Here is a 21,990-nt window from a genome sequence, read left to right on the forward strand (position 1 = left end):
TTTCTAGGGGGAACTTTTACAAGAAAAACTTACAATTGCAGGAAACCCCCATTTAATGTTTTGAGTAATTTCCTACGAACTCTAATACTTCTAGGATATTTTTTGCAGGTGCTGTATATAGTAAGGTCAAACTCAAATGGAAATGGTAATCACTAATTGGCCATTAATGTATATAGACAGTTCCCTATGGGTTTCATATTGACTTAGTTTTTTAAATGTAATATTATCCATGTTACTATATTTTTTATTTTGCTTACTATTTCCCAATTACATTTTAATCTGGTTCAGGCTTCACTTTGGAAGGTTGTGGCTTGACACTTCTGTGACTGGCATTGCTTGTTAACTTCACTTACCTTTAGTTTTAAAAGTATTAAAGAAACAGGCCTAGAGATGGGAGGTCCTAGATTCAAATCTGGCCTCAGACACTTCCCAGCTGTGTGACCCTGGGCAAGTCACTTGACCCCCATTGCCTACCCTTACCACTTTTCTGCCTTGGAGCCAATACACAGTATTGACTCCAAGAAGGAGAAGGTAAAGGTTTAAAAAAAAAGTATTAAAGAAAAATAAAAGACTACCAGCATGCAAATAGAACTTTCTCTTTATGCAGTTAAAACCAAATAAACATTTGAGAAATGAGGGCTTTTAAGGAGAATTCTTACACTGTCCCAAACAGTTTGTAAATAAATATATTTTTCTTTGCCTCATGATTTCTAGAAACTGTGTATTAAAATGAGCAGGGCAGCCACTTTAGTGATTTGTTATTAATGTTGAATTAATCCTCCATTTTTTCTTGTCAATTTATATTACCTAAATTCTTCAATAAGTTCTGTATTTTTGTATAAGGTAACCTTCATACTTTATATTTCTAGAAATATTTGGTATTTGAATTGCAGAAATTTACATTTCCATGTATTTTATTTATCAATTGGCTAACATTACCAAAGATTTACAGAAAAAAATCATTTTTATCATTTATGTATGTGTCCATTTATATAGATATGTATGTATAGATATATAATATATAATAATATGTATGTGTAAAATGCCTCAAAGATCCCATGCAAGTTTGTTTGTTTTTTATCAGTGGTAGAATTGATGTCCAAGTTGTATGCCAATCATGCTTTGTTAGACTTCTGTATTGTGTGTGATATATCGTATATTGTTGTATTTCAAAGGATGTCTTAAGTTGTGTCATAGTACATCCTGTTATATTTTGTGATATTTTTTCTAAAGAGAAAAATTATTTCATTTGAGGGAGAATATGGTATAGATCTTTTTTGATTGAACTGATGCTTGCCAATCCTCTTTAGATTCGTTGACTTCACTGACAAATTTAGCATGTTTTATTCTCATTGAGATATTTTAAAAATATAAAGATGAAAAAAGCTCTAATAACAGAGGTCCAAGTAGAACTGTCAGTTTTGATAAATTCCCTTCCAAACAGAAGGAGCTCAAAACACAAGCTCCTATTGCCTTGTAATCAAATTGAATTTGGAAACAATTGGCTCTGTTTATTATATCTATCGTACCATTTTCAAGAAAAAAAATGTTAAAGGGTCATCTTATTAACCTCTGCCATAGAGTAATTGATAAAGAGAATTTCTTGCTCTAGTCATTCTTTTACCAAAACATAATCTTGGTGTTATATCATCAGTTTCTATCTAAGCAAATAGGGTAGCTTTGATTTCACAAAATAGTTAGGTCTGTTGTACAATCTACCAAAAAACAAATTACTTTTTAAAATAACTTTATCATGAGTTTACTATAAAAGAACTAGTCAGTCATTCCCACATATAGGTGGCAAAATAAATATGAGCAAACACACTTCTCAGAAGAATTTAAAGCTTTTTAATTGAATTAAATTTAATCAGGTCAATTTAATCTACCAATTTAATTATATTAATATATAATACTAATTAGTGTGATTATTAATTATAATATTGTACTAATGGCAATATTACAAACTAATCATGAATTAATTTGATTGAAATTAACTGTTGAATGAATGTTCCAAATCATTAAAAATAAGAGAAATGTAACTTTAAACAACTTCAGTTTTGCCTTAATTTCATCAAATTGGCAAAGAAGATTAAAAAAGGGACTGTGTTGGAGTTCTAGAAAAACAAGTATATTAATGACTTGTTGGTAGAGCTAAGAACTGATCAGTATAATGTGGAATTTGGAATTGGGTGAAAAGTTTCAAAAATCTTTATATACCTTTTGACCCAGAGAGTCCAATGATAAGCATCTAATCTAAAATCAGTAACAAAAAGGTCCTATGTCCACCAGAATATTTATTGTAGCATTTTTTCCCTGTGGTATTCAAGAACTAGAATTGATGTAGATGCACATCAGTTGGGTGTGTCTGAATCAGTGATTCCCAAAGGGGGTGGTGATGGCCACAAGTACATTTATCTTTCCTAGTAATTGCTATTAAAGTTTTAAAAAAATGAATTTACAGGGGCGCTAAGTAATATTTTTTCTGGAAAGGAGGCGGTAGGCCAAAAAAGTTTGGGAACCACTGGTTTAGATGAAAGTTGGTCTGTGATAATGGATAGAGTCCTAGGCATAGAACTCATGAAGGCCAACATTCAAATCATGCCTCAGATACTGGGTGACCCTGAGCAAGTCACAACTTCCCTATGCCTTAATTTCCTAAACTGTAAAATAAAAAGTTGAATTTAATGGCCTATGATATATTCTGACTCAAAATCTATGACCCTATAAGCATATTTCTGTACATGAATAATGTAATATTACTATAGTATAAGAAATAATGAATTCCAAGAAATATGGGAAGGACTCTTATGAACTGATTAAAAGTAAAGTAAGCAGAACAAGGAAAATAGTATGCCCACTGGCCCCAATAATGTACATGGGAGAAGAAAACCTACCAACAAAACAATCAAAAATAAAGGATCCAAAATTTTAATAACAAAGCTTGATCCATAAAAAGAGATGAGAGGATACCTTTTTACTGGATTGCAGAGACAGAGGACTATTGAGTTAGAACACTGAATGGTATGCCAGACATTTTTGTGTCATTATTGGTTGTTGGTCAATCATTTTCCCTCTTTTTGCTTGGAGAACTTAGTATCTGGAAGGGAGAGAGAGGAAGCATTTCTTGGGAAATGTAGTTGATATAAAAATTAAATAAAATTATATTAAAAAATTTTGCATTGTAATTTGCTCTTTCTTGTCTTGTGCATTTTACCTTTGTATCTAAAAAAACATTCCAAAAATGGGGCCAAGAGTTTCACCAGACTGCTAAAGGGGTCTGTGACACAAAAGTTTGGAGCCCCTACTTGATGGCAAGGGGACTGATATGTGCAAAGATGTGTTAATGTGACAGAGAAATTTTGCTTTCTTAAGTGAAAGGTCAAACATGCTCTATTTCTATTCTCTGCATAAGAGTTTGAGAGAAGAGCTCAGAATCAACTTGAGAAGAAATAATTAAGAACCTGTTTAGGTAGCTGGGTGGTATACTAGAGTGTTAGGCCTGGAGTCAGGAAGACCTGAGCTTAAATGTGACCTTAGCCACTAGCTATGCGACCATAGGCAAGTCACTTAATTTCTCTTTGCTTCATTTTCCTCAACTATAAAATGGGAACAATAGCACTATTGTAGATAAATTAATAAAATAGGGTGTAAATGTTTAAGATTAGATATTATTAGGAGGCTTATCAAGCAAGGCTGGAGAATTCTAAATGGAATGGGGAAGCAGAAAGTGGCTCTCTCTCTCTCTCCCAGGATGGCTCCATGTTGGCTGAGTGAAAGTTGCTGCTGACCAACTGACTCAGTGGGAGACCTCAGGGAAAGTGGAGTTTGTATCCTGGTATCCTGAAGGAAGAATCATCTGCCTGTGGGAAGTTAGGTCAAGAATGTCAAACCTGACCTGGGCTGCTGGTCATCTCAGGCTGGTTTAACTCCCAAACCTTACCCATCTCAAGGATTACTGGGTGAGGACCCGGGAGAGCTGTGTCATCGCTGGATTTGGACAGGACTCAGCAGTGAGGATCCCACTTCCATCCCTGATAGTCCAGCTGTGCCTTGATATAGCCTTTAGCTTAGTGTAGATAAGTTCCTTCCCTAGCCTAGAGACTTGTCCATAGCTTGTTAGAATAGACATCCCTTTCCCTTCCTTCAAAACCAAAGTTTATCTAATTAAACTATTTTGTTTACCTTCCTGTTTGTTTCCTCTCACCTCAAAGCACCCATAGTGTGTGAGTAGTTAATCTTTGTGTTATTCCCTGTTTTGTGACAGAGACCAGTAATTCCAACTGTCATTCCTTTAGTGAAAGGGTTATCAGATTTACTCAGGATCTGATACCCTATCTTTCTTTGTGAGTTTAATCAGTGAGTGACAGTTGCCCAAAACACCTGCTGGTTTCTCATAGATTAATTTATATGCTTATATTCTTTTAAAAGTTGTCTACCCCAGATGGTGGGTTAAGAGGAGAACAGAAAGTTACCTCTGGGACACTCAGGCAGCACTGGAAGTGCTGGAGCTCTGATCATTCTAATTCAGTTTCTCAGTAAGTGGTGGAGCTCTGAATATTGCAACCCAATCAGTAAAGACTACTATACTATTGGGCTCATTGAGAAACACTCATAAGACTCCCACAAGGTTCCTGGACATTTAAAACTTTTCCCTAAAGGGTTTTAACTTGTTTTCAGTGCTTTTCTTTGCTGTTTGGTGTTTTTTTCTTCCCTATTTTTTTGTTGTTTTGTTTTGTGATTGTTATTATTAAAATCTTGTTGTAAACCCAAAGTATAAGCCAATCCACTGTGGCTTATTACTATTATAATAGTACTATTAGTGTAACTCCATTAGTACTATTATGGAAGAAATTGTGGATCTGTGGGTTTATTCTATGTGGAGGATGTTTTATTCCTTACCTGGTGTTTTGTGGTATACCAAAGTATGTTAAGTTGTTGGATTTTAAAGCAATAAGACTGGTATGGGAAATAACTTTACTGGATGTGGTGGCACATACACCAGTGCTACTGTTATGTTGTTACATATTGTACCATGTGAGATGGATGGTAAAATGCATGTTGTACACTGTTAAAATTATATGTATATAGTATAACAGGGAGTCAGAGTTGAAAGTTATGATGCTTTTGCAGATCCAAATTAATAATATTGAATTGTAGATGAAAAAGGATAAATTTATGGACAATGGTTGTGGTCCATCTCCAGGTGCAAATGTTAATGATTTTAAGGTTTCTGAGGATACTAGGGCAGAGAAAGAACTAAAAGACCAGAGTAATAGTGATACCCCAATTAATCTTTTTCCACTATGAGATCTTCTGATAGTATGAGATAATGGTATTTTCCACGTAAAACAGCATACCCATTTCAGAGCTTAGGATGTTGAGGCTATCAAGCAAAAAGCTCCTAAATTCTATGATGACCCTGGGAAATTTGTAAAGATCTTGCAGTCATTTATTAAGATCTTTTCCCTGGATTTTGCAGATTTTTGGTTTATCCTAGGAGAGATGATGTCCAAACATGACAGTCAAAAGTTCATTGAGGAAACTAGGAATACTTGGGGCCCAACACCATGGCCTGAGAATTGGGAAGAACTGGATCTGAATTCAATGCCAATCTACCAGATGTTAAAGGGGGCAAGAAAACAATTTCTGAAGGTATTAGAAAATAACTCAAGATACCCAAATGCATGGTCTAAGTTTGAGAAGGTCAGGCAAACAGGTCAAGAGACATCTGCTACCTTTCTCAACTAAATTATTGATGCTGTGGAAGTTTATTAAGGCCTGAGTATATTAGATGATACCACCATAGAACATGTCAAACACTTTTTTGTTAAGAATGCTGTTCCCCAAGTAATGAAATTTTTCAGTGAAAATTGTCCTGATTGGGAACTCTTTAGCCTGGATGAACTTAAACAAAAGAGTACATATATCTTTTCCCAGGAGAAAGATAAAATAAATGATGAGAAGAAATCATAGAAACAATCAACAATTTCATTGAAGAGAATGACAACGATGAGACATCCTACCAAACTCTGTGGGATGCAGCCAAGGCAGTACTCAGGGGGAAATTTATATCTTTCAGTGCATATATTAACAAATTAGGGAGGGCAGAGATCAGTGAATTGGGCATGCAACTTAAAAAACTAGAAAGCGAGCAAATTAAAAATCCCCAGATGAAAACTAAATTAGAAATATTAAAAATCAAGGGAGAAATTAATAAAATCAAAAGTAAAAGAACTATTGAATTAATAAATAAGACTAGAAGCTGGTATTTTGAAAAAAACAGCTAAAATAGACAAAGTACTGGTCAATCTAATAAAAAAAAGGAAAGAAGAAAACCAAATTGACAGTATCAAAGATAAAAAGGGGGAAACCTCACCTCTAATGAAGGGGAAATTAAGGCAATCATTAACAACTATTTTGCCCAATTATATGGCAATAAATATAACAATCTAGGAGATATGGATGAATACTTACAAAAATATAAATTGCCTAGATTAACAGCAGAAGAAATAGAATACTTAAATAATCCCATATCAGAAAAAGAAATTGAACAAGCCATCAAAGAACTCCCTAAGAAAAAATCGCCAGGGCCTGATGAATTCACAAGTGAATTCTATCAGACATTCAAAGAGCAACTAATCCCAATACTATACAAATTATTTGATATAATAAGCAAAGAAGGAGTCCTACCAAACTCCTTTTATGACACAAATATGGTACTGATTCCAAAGCCAGATAGATCAAAAACAGAAAGAAAACTACAGACCAGTCCAGACTCCAGCAAGTGATCAAGAAGATCATCCACCATGATCAGGTGGGATTTATACCAGGAATGCAAGGATGGTTCAACATTAGGAAAAACATCCACATAATTGACCATATCAACAATCTAACCAACAAAAATCATATGATTATCTCAATAGATGCTGAAAAAGCCTTTGACAAAATACAGCATCCATTCCTATTGAAAACACTGAAAAGTATAGGAATAGAAGGACCTTTCCTAAAAATAATAAACAGTATATACCTAAAACCATCAACAAGCATCATATGCAATGGGGATAAATTAGAAGCCTTCCCAATAAGATCAGGAGTAAAAAAGGATGCCCATTATCACCTCTATTATTCAACATAGTACTAGAAACACTAGCAATAGCAATTAGAGAAGAAAAAGAAATTGAAGGTATCAAAATAGGCAATGAGGAGACTAAGCTATCACTCTTTGCAGATGATATGATGGTCTGCTTAAAAAATCCCAGAGAATCAACTAAGAAGCTTGTAGAAATAATCAACAACTTTAGCAAAGTTGCAGGATACAAAATAAATGCACATAAATCATCAGCATTTCTATATATTTCCAACACATTAGAGCAGCAAGAGGTAGAAAGAGAAACACTATTTAAAATCACCCTAGACAATATAAAATACTTGGGAATCTATCTACCAAAACAAACACAGGAATTATACGCAAACAACTACAAAACACTTTCCAAACAAATAAAACTAGATCTAAACAATTGGAAAACCATTGATTGCTCATGAGTAGGACAAGCTCATAATAAAAATGACCATTTTACCCAAATTAATTTACCTATTTAGTGCCATACCTATCAAACTACCAAAAAACTTCTTTACTGAATTAGGAAAAACTATAACAAATTTCATTTGGAATAACAAAAGATCAAGAATATCAAGGGAAATAATGAAAAAAAAAAGTGAAGGAAGGGGGCCTAGCAGTACCAGATATTAAACTATACTATAAAGCAGCAGTCATCAAAACAATATGGTACTGGCTAAGAGACAGAAGGGAGAATCAGTGGAATAGACTTGGGGTAAATGACATCAGCAAGACAGTGTATGATAAACCCAAAGAGCCCAACTCTTGGGACATGAATCCATTATTTGACAAAAACTCCTGGGAAATTTGGAAAACAATATGGGAGAGATTAGGTTTAGATCAACATCTCACACCCTACACCAAGATAAATTCAGAATGGGTGAATGACTTGAATGTAAAGAGGGAAACTATAAATAAGTGAACACAGAATAGTATACTTTTCAGATCTCTGGGAAAGGAAAGATTTTAAAACCAAGTAAGAGTTAGATGATATGATGGTCTGAAAAATGTAAATTAAATGGTTTTGATTATATTAAACTAAAAAGCTTTTGTACAAACAAAAACAATGCAGCCAAAATCAGAAGGGAAACAACAAATTGGGAAAAAATCTTTATAACGAAAAACTCTGACAGGGGTCTAATTACTCAAATATACAAGAAGTTAAATCAATTGTATAAAAAATCAAGCCATTCCCCAATTGATAAATGGGCAAGAGACATGAATAGACATTTTTTAGGTATAGAAATCAAAAGTATCAATAAGCACACGAGAAAGTGTTCTAAATCTCTAATAATCAGAGAAATGCAAATCAAAACAACTCTGAGGTATCACCTCACACTAGCAGATTGGCTAAAATGAAAGAAGGGGAGAGTAATGAATGCTGGAGGGAATGTGGCAAAATTGGGATATTAATGCATTGCTAGTGGAGTTGTGAACTAATTCAACCATTCTGGCTGGCAATTTGGAACTATGCTCAAAGGGCTATAAAAGAATGCCTGCCCTTTGATCCAGCCAGACCATTGTTGGGTTTGTGCCCCAAAGAGATCATAGATAAACAGACTTGTACAAAAATATTTATAGCTGTGCTTTTTTTGGTGGCCAAAAAACTGGAAAAGAAGGGTATGTCCTTCAATTGGGGAATAGCTGAACAAATTGTGGTATATGCTGGTGATGGAATACTATTGTGCTCAAAGGAATAATAAACTGGAGTAGTTCCAGGTGAACTGGAAAGACTTCCAGGAATTGATGCAGAGCAAAAGGAGCAGAGCCAGAAGAACATTGTACACAGAGACTGATATACTATGGTAAAATCGAATGTAATGGACTACTGTACCAGCAGCAATGCAATGACACAGGACAGTTCTGAGGGATTTATGGTAAAGAACACTACTCACATTCAGAGGAAGAACTGCAGGAGAGGAAACATATAAGAAAAACAACTGCTTGAGAGCATGTGTTGAGGTGGACATGATTGGGAATGTAGACTGGAAACTACCACACCAATGCAACTAACAACAATTTAGTAATAGGTCTTGATCAATGACACATGTTAAAACCAGTGGAAATGTGCATCGGCCATGGTTGGGGGGAGTGGGAGGAAGGGTGAAGGGGAAAGTAGGAGCATGAATCACGTAACCATGTTAAAAATGAATATTAATAAATGGTTAAATAAATTAAATAAATAAATAAATAAATAAATGATGAGAAGGATGCAATAATAGATAGTCTCAAGAAACAACTTAGGGAGGCTAATAGTAAGGCCATTGAAAAGGAGATCAATGAAATTAAGTCAGTGGCTGCATTGAGGGCCTCTGAGAGGAAAAGTAATAATAACAAATATAGAAGTACTGCCAGTGTAAATACTAGATATCAAGGGCCTAGGAGTTGTTACCTATGCAATAAGGTTGGACATCTTGTGAAGGAATGCAGGTTTAGAGAACAATTTAATAGAGATTTAATGATACAATGGGTATAATAATGGTAATTATGGTTATAGATGGAATAATGGCAATAATAATTATGGATTTAATACCCAAAATAGTTTTCAGTGTCAGAATATTTGTTGTCAGGGTATTCAAGCTGCCATTATGGCAGCAATGCAGGATTATATAAGAGCTGGTAAAAGGCTGAAGTACAGTTATGTTGTCCAGGAAAATGGTAATCAGGGTAACCAGAATGGAGGGACAGCTTCATTATGAAGGTGTGCCCGAAATTCAGAAGTAATTAATCAAATAAATAAAGTGAATATTGATGAAATTGTATGTGTTAAGGATAATGATAATGTGATTGTGAATAATGGTAATGGTGTACTTGGTGTTAATAATGATTTAATTAGTATCAATAGTAATTTAATTAATAATAGTGATTATTTAATCAATGTTATTGGTAATTTAAATTGAATCAATGATAATTTAATCAATGTAATTGATAATTTAAAGGGAATTAATGATACTTTAATTGGTGCTAGTGCTAAATTAACTAAATTAAGTGGTGTTAAAATAATATATACATATAATTTAATCTATAAGAAACCAGTAGGTGTTTATCTACAACAGCACCTATCTGCAGAGTTGTTGATAGGATCAAATGAGATAATATTTGTAAAAGTTCCTTGCACAATGTGTATCTAGTATATAGTAGTTGCTATATAAATACTTCTTTTTGTTCCTTATCACTTAAATGTGATATATATATGTGTATATATATATATGTGTATATATATATATAAACATTTTTATTTTACATTTTAGCTTTGAATAGCACACTATTTTTTAACATTAAATTATTTTTTAAAACTGAGTTTCTCATTCTCTCCTTCCCTTCAGCTACTCCTCCAAACCATTGAGGAGGCAAGCAGTATGATACCAGATATTCATATGAAGTCATACAAAACATTTTAATAGCCATGTTGGGAAAAAAAAGGTGATAAAAACAAAGTGAAAAAGTATGTTCCAGTTTGCACTCAAGAGTTCATCAGTTGTCACTTTGGAGGACAATTGTGTTGTTTGTTTTTATTATAGATCCTTTGGAATTGTTTTGGATCCTTGCCTTGATGAGAATGGCTAAGTCTTCATTGTTGAAGATCTTTACTATATTGTGGTTACGGTTTGGCAGTGTTTTTGTTCTCTTCACTTTACTTTGCATCAATTTATATAAGTCTTCCTAGATTTTTTTCTGAGACCATCCCACTTGTCATTTCTTATAGCCCGGTAATGTTCCATCCCAATCATATACCACTACTTCATCCATTCCCCAACTGATGTATATCCCTTCACTTTTCCACCTGCCTCCACAAAAAGCTGCTAGAAATATTTTTGTACAAAGAGGTAATTTTTTCCTTTGATTTCTTTGGGATACAGATTCTGTGGTATGACTGAGTCAAAAGTATGTCCAGTTTTAGTTTTGGAGGAATAGTTCCAAGTTGTTTTTTCCAATAGAAGTGCATTAATGGCCTTACTTTTCCACATCACCCCCAGTATTTGTCATTTTCCTTTTCTGCCATGTTAGCCAATCTGATAGCTGTGAAGTGTTATCTCAGTTTGATTTTGTAGGGCACAGAATAAGTTAATTAATGTAGGTAGAACTCTTTTTTTTATTATATTGCCTCAACCTACTGTAAAGAATATTTCTCCATTTTTTAAGTCTCTTTATGTATTTTGTTTTGTTCAAAATTGTGTTCGTAAAAGCCGTCAATATGAAGATTCCTCCCTTATAAATGCAGAGCTAGAATGGATTTTAGAGGTCAGGGAGCCCAAGCCCTTCCTTTTACAGAGGAGGAAATGAAGATCCAGAAGCTTGGGTGATGTGCGACAGTCACACAGCTATGACGTTTCTGAGCTGGTCCTAGGGCTTTCAGTCTCCATTTCCAGCATTCTAAACCCCTTATGATGATTTTGTGGAGAAAATGGAGACATGAATTAAACAATAAAATAATTGCATGGTTTAGATCGCATTGACTGGTCAGACTTAAAGTAGAGTAATTATTAATAGTTCAGTGTCAGTACAGGCTTTGTACTTAAGTCTGTGATAGCATTTTTAACTCTGGATAAAAGCATAGATGGATTTGTATCATTGCTGTATTCTTGTATATTGGCTTACTAGATGTGTAAACTAACAAGTTAGGAAGGATGACTGCACCATGGGTGACAGAGTCAGGAGTTACAATGATACAGGCAGGCTTAGGTAGTTCAGAGGTTTGATTCTAATAATACAATAAGAAGAAATATCAAGTATCACACTTGGGAATAAAAACTCCACTTCCCAAACAGAAGATAAGAGAGGCATGTATAGTCAAAAATTCTGAAGAATATTTGGGAGTTTCAATGGACTACAACTTCCATATGAATCAGTTACATAATGTAGCAAACCAGAAAGGTCACTGGGTCTGAGCAGAAGTGTAGTGGAACCAGTCCATACTAGTTCACAAAAGTCAATTATTAAGCTTTCAGTTTGGGCCTTTATACCCCAGAAATATGTAAATGCTACAAAGTACTCAATTCATTGTTTTGTAGATTGACTCAATTTAGGAAAATGATAGAGAAAATGTTGATAATGTAGATTAAATTTTTACATATCTTCCAGCAAATCCTCTCTGATCCCATACCAGAGCCAATTGTTAAACATTTTCCAGACTTTCAAGTCTAGGTAAGCATTTAGAAAGACTAGAATCTTCAGGAATTGGGAAGTGGAGGCTCCTTTGTCATCTGCCCTTGTCAGAACCTCTTTGGGAATATCTGTGCTTTGAGGTTATTAAGGACATTGTAAACTGGAGAAAGTCCAGAAAAAGGCAACCAGAAATGAAGAAGGGCTTCAAGTCCATGGCATAAGAGGATTGCTTGAAGGGCCCAGGCACATTTAACCTAGAAAAGACAAGACTTGGGGTAGGGGGAGCCCTATATCTGAAGGGCTGTTTTCTTATTTTGCTTGACCTCAGCAGACAGAATCATGAGCAAGAAGTGTGGGAGGTGGAAGTCACCTGGAGGCAAATTTAGTCACTGAAATGCAAGGATGTACTTTATCACCACTATTCTTTGATGTAGTTCTGGAAATGATAGTTGTTAAGTAAGAAAATAAACTACGAATGAAAGAATGTGTATAGACAAAAAAAAAAAGAAACAAAGCTATCATCATTGATATGATGGTCTACTTAGTGTACCCTAGCAATCAAACTATTAAAAAATAATTACAGTAAGAGAGTAGGGTATAAAAAAAAGTCCCCTAATATCACCAGTCTTTATATATTTTGTCAATAAACACAACTATTATTACCCTGAACTGAAAAGTAGGTGTCAAAAGTGAAATTTGAATTCAGGCCTTCATGAAGTCCAACCTTCTCTCTCCTCTATCACCCTGGTACCCTAGAACAAAGATGCTCCGTCACAAATAGAGCAACATGGTGACCATGACTGACAGCACACACCTCCTTCTGTACCTGAGGTTGATATCTTCTCATCATCAATCCATTGGTGTCAAGATTGGTCATGTAATTGATGAGAATGCCAAAATCTTGAGTATTGCTTTCCTTTATGTTGGGGAGGGGGTAAGCATCACTGTGTACAGTGGCTTGGCTCTTCTTCCACAATGAAGCAAGTCACACACGTCTTTCCATTTCGCTTTGAATTCCCCATTTTCACTATTTTAGGACATAGTATTATACATACTTGCATTGGTTAGAGAATCTGTCTCCCAACATAGTCATCTATTTTGTTTCCTGTTTCCTGCTACCACAAAAATGCCACCATGAATGTACATCAATATACACAACATACATGTATACTTATATAGTTTCCTTCTGCTTTTGCCATCCTTGGATGCTATGCCCAGTAGTAATACTGTGCAGTCAAAAGATAAGACTCTTCTCACACAATTCCATATTATTTTCCAGAACAAGTCAATTCACAGCTCCAACAGTGTATGGGTGTCCCTGTTTTTTTCCATAGTCTCTCCAACACAGACTGTTTCTGTCTTCTACCATCTTATCTAATTTGAGGGATGGGAACTGAGACTGAAAATCTGATTGTTAACATTTAGATGGCATTTTCTATGGGCCTAACACTGTGCTAAATTTTATATTTATAAATTATTTGTATATTTTAGGAATAAAAGGAGAATATGATGGGGTTAATCAAAGCTAATCAATGAGGCTTGTACTTGAGGGCACTGGGTTGTATCAACTGGGCCTTTAGGCAAGGAAGGCTATCTCTTAAATAGTGTAAGAGGGGAATATATTTAAGGTGTGGTCACCAGGAATCAATCAGATTTAGATTAATTCCATAATTAAAAATAGACCCAAGTCAGGATGGCTTTTATGGTAGTTTATTTACAATTAGGAAGGTTGAAAGTAGAGAAAGAGAGAGAGAAAAACTCTGGTCCGGACTAGCAGAGATTAAGAGAGTTCATCTCTTAACTTGAGAGTTAAGAGATTAATTAAACAAGGCTACTAGCTACAAGGCCTTAGCAATTTGAGAGGCAAAGAAGCCTCCTTGAGGTAGAGACTCTAGAAACGCCAAGGTAGGCAAAAGGAAGTCAGCCTAATTTACCCACATGACAATTCAGAGGGGAAGCTGCCTGAGGTCTCAGCAGAGATCCTTCAGCACCAAGTTCAAAGGGCGAACTGCCTCAACAGGAAGTTACCATCATATTTGAAAGATAGCAGCTTTCGTCACTTCCTGGAGGTCCACCTCTAATTCAAGTGGACAAATGGCAGCCTCAAAACTGTTTTGGACTGCCCAGAGGGCAGTCCCTTGTTCTTGATTTGTTACTTATTGTCATGTGTGGGTGACTCATCTCCCCTCCCCACTAAGGGAGGTAGGGATGACATTATCTCTGGTGGCTAGAGTTTTAACTATGAATAGGCTTGAGCTAAGTCCATTTACACAATCCCCGCTGATAATCATTTTGGGTGCCTAGTCACCCCAAGTGATCATTTTACATAATCATCTTATACCCACAGAGGTCTTCTAACTACAATAGTTAGAGATAAGAGGGGAATGGAAGAGAGAGAAGGCAAAACCAATGTTTTGCTAAGCGCATTGACAAGAAACCAATTGGGGGCAGTCCCCTATTGGCATAAAATGTACATTCAAAGTAACTGTTCAAACCCTATCAGTTCAAACAATTGTACCCCAAAGTTCATTCTGGATCTCTTGATGCAATGTAGATTCTTCAGGCATCTCTCTGCAAACAGTTCATTCTCTGGATTAAGGAATCAGCAAGCTTCTTTCCTTGAGAATTGTTCTCGAACAAAAAATCAAAAAAATTAAATCTTGGATTTTATAAAAATACAATAGAGCAACTTAAGGTCAGCCAGAAATTGTGAGAAGCCTGGCTGAAGGTTTTATTCAGCCCACTGCTGTTATTCTAAGCTCCCTAGAGGGAAGGAGTAAAGAGCCCCTGCCTTCCAGAGAACAAATCCCAGCATACAGGAAGAAGAATGCTGACCACTTCCTGCCCAAGATGGATGCCTGGTTTAGCCCTCAAGAAATAAAAGAAAGTGATTCCTTTCCTTCTTCAGCCTTTGCCCTACTAATGTTCAGTACAATGATTCACCAGAAGTTCTCTGTATAAAAGCCAAAAGGGGTTTATTAATGCCAAGGGTAAGCTGAGGGAAAAAGGGGTTGAGGTATGGTAACTGCTGCTAGGGGAGAAGCTGGTGCTGGGGAAGGGTCACAGAAAAGGGGTCAGACTAAGGGAGGCAGGCTCCCTCAGTCAGGGATAATTTCACTGCCCTGAGATAATAAGGTTTATCAGATCACTAGATAAGGGGATGGCTTGATTTAGGTTGTCCTGCCTGCCTACAGAAGCTAATTCCCAAGATCTCCACCCACAAAAATACCGTCCTCCCAGGACCCAAAGGGGAAATCCAGGGAATAGCAGGATGTCAAGGGAGAGATCAAGGGAAATCAGGCAAAACCCCAAATGCCCCAAAAGCAAAAGGCGCCTTAGTTGGTTCTGCAGGAATATTTATACCCCCAGGCTCCAACAGTTTTGCTGTGAGGCCCAGGTCAACATTCAGTTCTTTCTAACTGTCAGGGCTGCTACAGTTGGTTTGCAAAAGCAAGAGCTTTTGCTGCAACCCTGCATTACAATGGGTATCCCTGTTTTTTCCATAGTCTCTCCAACACTGACCATTTCTGTCTTCTACCATCTTAGCTAATTTGAGGGATGGGAACTGAGACTGAAGACCTTATAGCTAACATTTAGATGGCACTTTCTATGAGCCTAAACCCTGTGCTAAATTTTATATTTATAATTTATTTATATATTTTAGGTATAATTTATTATGTTTATGTGTATTATACATATAAACTGAATATAATTTATAGTTATTAATTCTTTTGATCCTCACAACAACCCTAGGAGGTAAGGGCTATGATTATCTCCATTTTATAGATGAAGAAACTAAGACAGAGGTTAAGTGACTTTCCCAGATTCACACAGCTGCTGTTTAAGGTCAGATTTAAACTCAGGTCTTCCTGACTTCAGGTCTAGTGCGCTGTAAGCTAAGCCATCTAGCTTAAATATATTTTATGCCATTTTTAAAAAATTACAAATTATCAAAATGGGTTTACTTTTAATAGGAGCAATGATTATCTTAGAGAAAAGCTTTACTCTGCTTTTTGAAACTAGCTGTCAGATTTTGAGGTAGTAAAACATAGTTCAATGGATTTTGAGTCATAAAACCTTGGGTTTGAGTTCTAATTCTATTTCTTACTGGCTCAATCAGTCCTTGGACAAAGTACTGAACCCCTCTGGCCCTCAGTTTACTCATAATTAAAATGGGAGAGTTGGAATAAATAACTTATATGGCCCCTTCCAGCCCTGAAATTATTTTGGACTTATTATTTCCCTACAATTACATATGTGACAGTGGTAACAAACACCTCCCATGTTCTTCATTGTGATCAAAATCTGGGAAATGATTAGTGCTAATGAAAAACTATGTACAAATAAAATCTACCTTCATCATTTCTCAACCATGCTACAGGAAAAAAAAAGTATAACTAGAGCTCAATCTACTCTCAACCAAAGTAATTACAACATCAAAGCAGAGTAGGAAAAGAGAAGAAAAAAAATCTGCTTAGATTTTCACTAGCAACAGATTACTAATATGATAACTAGACTTTCTAGTGTCACTAGTTAAGATGGAGTTATTAGAAAAATGATGTTTTATAAAATAAATATTTTTCTACCCCCCATTCTGGGGAATGCTATAGCTGACTTTGATTTAATCAGCTTGTAAGAGCCCATTCTAAAATATTCATTGTGAGCATTTACACCTTAGAAATCACAATTGCTATGAATAAAGCTTGCTTTATTGCTTTGCTAATTGATTAGACTTAAAAAAGTGTTAATGCACGTTAAATTTTTAAGAGTGGGTAAGTATGTATATATATATATTTTTTTTCCTAGAGAGCCCAGTTAGGCATTTAGCAGCACATCATTGCTGCTGTCATGCTTTGCAAGTGACAGGAGTTAAATAAGTGTGGTTTGATTTGACATGATTTAGAAAGAAAATGTGATTGTCAGTCTGATCTCTGATATAAATTAGTGTCTGGTAGTAAAATTGTTTTGTTATACCACTGTACTTAAATAAGTCTCTGTTCCTACTAACCAAAATGATAGTGGTTTTCTTTCAACAAAAAATGGTATGTGCCAGGGTGGAGGGGAGAGAAAGGAAGAGAAGAATTTCTTAGATGTGTTAGCTCTCTTCCTTATATTTCACTACTCCATATCTTCTTTTTATCATTTTATTTTACTCATTTAATCTGCCCATTGGTTTTAATTAAATTTTCCTAAGGCTCATAAGCTTTCTAGCCAAATAGATTATACTTCAACTTTATCTTTAATCAGCTGGATGCTTATCATGCAAATACTTAGAAGGGTGCATGCCCTAATAAATCTAAGCTTTAAATTCTTAGCTTTAATTACAGCAATTCTGAGACTTTAAAGTTGTTTTGTCTTTTGATTTGTACTTTGCCAGAACTGAGTACTTCCCTTTTCATTTTTTATTGAAATACACTGAAGTTCACTTAGATTTGCACAGCCTTAAATTAGTGCTTCCTTTGATTCTTTTATTCCCGCCTGGTAGGAAGTACATCTTTTTTTCACCCTGTTTCAAGGCATAGTTCTTTGTTGAACTTCTTTGACATTCACTCATCCATTTATTTCTTAAATACTGTTTGAGCACCTTACTATGACCAAATTATTTTGTGGACTGCAATGGCCATGGTTTAAAAATGTTTTATGATTTACAAAGAATTTTCTTCACAAAGACTCTATGAGGTGGAATATGCAAGTAATCCTTCCTTCCCTTCCTTCCCTTCCTTCCCTTCTTTCCCTTTCTTCCTTCCTTCCTTCCTTCCTTCCTTCCTTCCTTCCTTCCTTCCTTCCTTCCTTCCTTCCTTCCTTCCTTCCTTTCTTTCCTCAATTCCAAATTCTTTCTCTCCCTCCAGCCATTGAGAATATAATGCAATACCCATTATACATGTGAAGTCATACAAAATATTTCCATATTTTTGCTAGCTTTCTAGAAACAATAGTAAATAAAGATCTATTTCCTTTGAGGGAGCTTATTGTCATAGAATTTTAGTGTAAGGAATTAATCGGGAATACCTAATCAATTTTATGTGCTCACAAGTAGATGAGCCATTGTTTAGAACTTTGCTTCTCTCTCAGTAGGGTGGTACAGCTCATTGAACTCCCTCTTCTCTGATGAATAATTGGGTTTCAGTGATTAGAGATGATTTGGTTGGCTCTGGTTGTTGTGAACTAGTCACCATTTTGTTCTTTATAAAAGGCAACTAACATATCAGCATTAGCCTTTTGGGTAGTTTTGGGAGAACTAGTCACTCTGGCATTTGGGCTTGCCAAGCCTTTTCAAGGCTGGTCATCCACCCTTGGTGTCCACCTCTCACTCAACTCTCATCTATGGCTCTAAGAAGCTATAGCATACACAGTGGCCACACTCCAGTAAAACTGTTGACAAGTGGGCTAAATCAGGTTGAAAGCCTCAAAACCATCAGTGAATTAGGGGATGTCTACCCTATGCATGCTTAGACTTGTGCTGGTGGGATGAGCAGATAAGAAGAATTTGTTCCAATGGCCTTGAAATCAGCTGAAACAAGGGTTATGAAACATTTGTTCAGACATTGTAGATGCTATAGTCATCCACTGTATCCTGGGTCATTGCCTGTTGTCCTGTCTTTTGTCCTGCCACTAGACTTTGATGACTCTGGAAGAAGAGAATGAGATTGATGATAGCACAACTTTGCCTCACAAATCCAATTCACTATCAAATCAAGACCTCACACCATGGTGTCAGTGGTCCTCTTTGAAAATGAAGAGAACTAGAAATGACTGAGTATGGAGATCTGACAACTAGTAGAATGGGGTAGAAAGAAGGTGTTGCAATGCCTGTTAATCAATATAATCAATGTTATCATTTTAGGACTAGTCACCAACTATTCCTCACTGAATCACTGAGGTTTCTTAGACTAAGAGATGATAGCAGTCAGGGCCTATTTTGAGTAGTAAGAAAGTATTCTGGTTTTGAAAAAGAAGTAATTTAACCTCTTGGAGATGGTAATAAAGAAGATAAAAACTATATTGCATATGACAAACATGGAAATATCTATTATGTAATAATATATGTACAACCTACATCATATTATCTGCTTTCTTGAGGAGAGGGAAAGTGTAAAAAGGAGAGAGATCATGGATTGCAAAATATCAGAAAAAACTTTTAAGACATTGAAAGAAAAGAGTAGTTTATGCTCACCACCTTTAATTCTTTATCTAAGACCATAATAAACTAACTTTTTAAGATAAAAAAAGAAGACATAAAATCTGGAAATAAAATTTATAAAAATTAAAAAAACAATTATGTGGCAGAATGGAGAGTTTCTTATGCCTAGCTTTCTGGAGTAGTGTCTAGATTTTATCAATTCTATCTTTCTGGAAGAATGTCAAGAATTCCTGGGCAAAAGATTTACCCTGGAGTCAGAGGAACAACAAAAGACAGGAACCATAATCCAGAGAAACTAAGAAAAAACAAAAAAGACCTGAATTTTGTTCAATGCTTCTATCAATGACATTCAGATGGTATAAGTCTAATGGGAAAGAGACTGCCTCTTTAGTTATCCGAAATTCATTTCCTTTCTTCAAAAACTCAAAGCTCTTTGGACGTTACAATAAGATTAGAATAGTACATATTTTTTATTCTCTTATTATAATTATACTCTTATTCAAAGTATGAATCAAAGCAATATTTAGGGGTGAACTATCTAACAACATCAACCTTATTTTCCTTTCTGAGAGGGAGTTCAAATCATAGCTTGGTATTTTGAGGACAGAAAATTGTATAGACTCTGGGTTAAAAGGAAGGAATCACTGGAAAGAGGGAATCTTCAATTTAGAGCTTGAAGGAGCCTTTAAAGAACATCTAGTCTTTTTCATTTTACAGATATGGAAACTGGATCCAGAGAGGCTAAGAAGAGTGTTTTTTTGAGAACCACAGAGACTCTTACTCATTTCAGTGATAAGGACCTCAATTACAACATAGCAATAATTTAGGTACTTGGATAAAATCTATATCTTGGGATTTTCAGATGGAATTCTAGATGAGGAATAAAAAAAGAGCCAAAGAGGCAAAGGTGTATTGGGGGGGGGTTATCATCATCATCATCATCATCATCATTTATATAACTCTTACAGTATGCCAGGTACTGTGCTTATACTTTAAAATATCATCCCATTTGATCCTCTAAGATAACTATTGTTATTCCTATTTTATAGATTAGGAAACTGAGATAAAAAGAGGTTTTGACTTTCTAATTATTGTCTGAGGTCAGATTTAAACACTTGTCTTCCTGACTCCAACCCTGCATTAATACTGTGCTCCTTAATTGGCCCACATTCAATATTTAATCAAAATTAGTCTATCTAACCCTAGACCTTGGAGCATTGGACGACAGTTATATTAGAGATATGTAAGGATGGGATTTGTGCAAGGGGGATGGGACAAAAGGAGCCAGAGAAGGCAGTTGCTGACAGTTGCTGAGAGTTGAGAGTAGAGAGAATTCTGGGCATTTCTCCAAGGAAGAGAGAGAAGAGAGGTCTTCAGGCAGAGGACTGGGAAAAGGGAGGAGGAGGACAACCCAGCTCGAATCCAGTTCTGAGGGCTTCCTGAGGATCTTTCTTTGGAAATTGAAACCCTGATTCCCTGATTAAAGCCATTCCATTGCATCTCAGCCATCAAGATTTCAACCATCAAGATAGCTATGTTTTTGGAGTCCATTTTGGGAGTGATCCCTTACTCTCCTTCACCCATTCCCAACCTTGCTGAGAGAGACCCTTTTCAGTCTAAACTTACAATTGTAGAAAAAGATAGAAACAGAAAACTAGAAATAGAAACAGAAGAAGAAGGGGTGAGGGGAGAAGCTTAGGAGTGGGAACCACTAAGGTTCCCACCAAAGTGATGGACCCCATAGGAATAGCGAAGAGGGAACCCCCAAATCCCTCTGCCCTTCACCCCTTTCCCCAATCCCTGATTTGCGAATAATAAAAAGCCATTAAACAGTTAGATAGTGTTACAGAGTGCCTGAGAGACAATGAAGGAGAGGGGAATCACAGGTTGGTCTGGCTGCCTCCATCTTGAAGCCAGACCACCTGCTGTGAATTTAACTGATTGGGGAAAGTTTGTGAAGCCTGTCCTTATTCAGGATTGGATTGGGGTACCCCATGCTTCCTCTTATAAGGAAGCCTTGCCCCTGACTCCTATGGGGTGGCACAACCATCCAGGTCACCCAGTTTCAGGGTGACACCCCCTTAAAATCTCCCAGTGACTATTTGGCCCCAGGGGAGGGCTGGAAGAGAGACTTACCACATAGACTTTCTCTATCTCCCTTCTATCAAACATTCATTTACTGGCTCATTTATTATTACAGCTATGAGTTGTTTTTTTTAAAACCCTTACCTTCCGTCTTGGAGTCAATACTGTGTATTGGCTCCAAGGCAGAAGAGTGGTAAAGGTAGGCAATGGGGGTTAAGTGACTTGCCCAGGGTCACACAACTGGGAAGTGGCTGAGGCCAGACTTGAACCTAGGACCTCCCATCTCTAGGCCTGGCTCTCAATCCACTGAGCTACCCAGCTGCCCCCACAGCTATGAGATTTTAAAGGTCATCTATTCACCCCATTTTGAATGAGGAAAATGGAGCCAGAGAGCTAGACTTGCTCAAGGTCACAAAAGTAGTGAGTGACCAAACAATGGATTTGATATCTATACTAGATGGCACATCTGTGCTTCTGAAAGCACTTTACATAAGCTCTCTCATTTGAACCTCACAATAGCCTTGTATTATATGCCTTATAG

The sequence above is a fragment of the Gracilinanus agilis genome, chromosome 1, assembly GCF_016433145.1.
Source record: "Gracilinanus agilis isolate LMUSP501 chromosome 1, AgileGrace, whole genome shotgun sequence".
Classification (NCBI taxonomy): Eukaryota; Metazoa; Chordata; class Mammalia; order Didelphimorphia; family Didelphidae; genus Gracilinanus; species Gracilinanus agilis.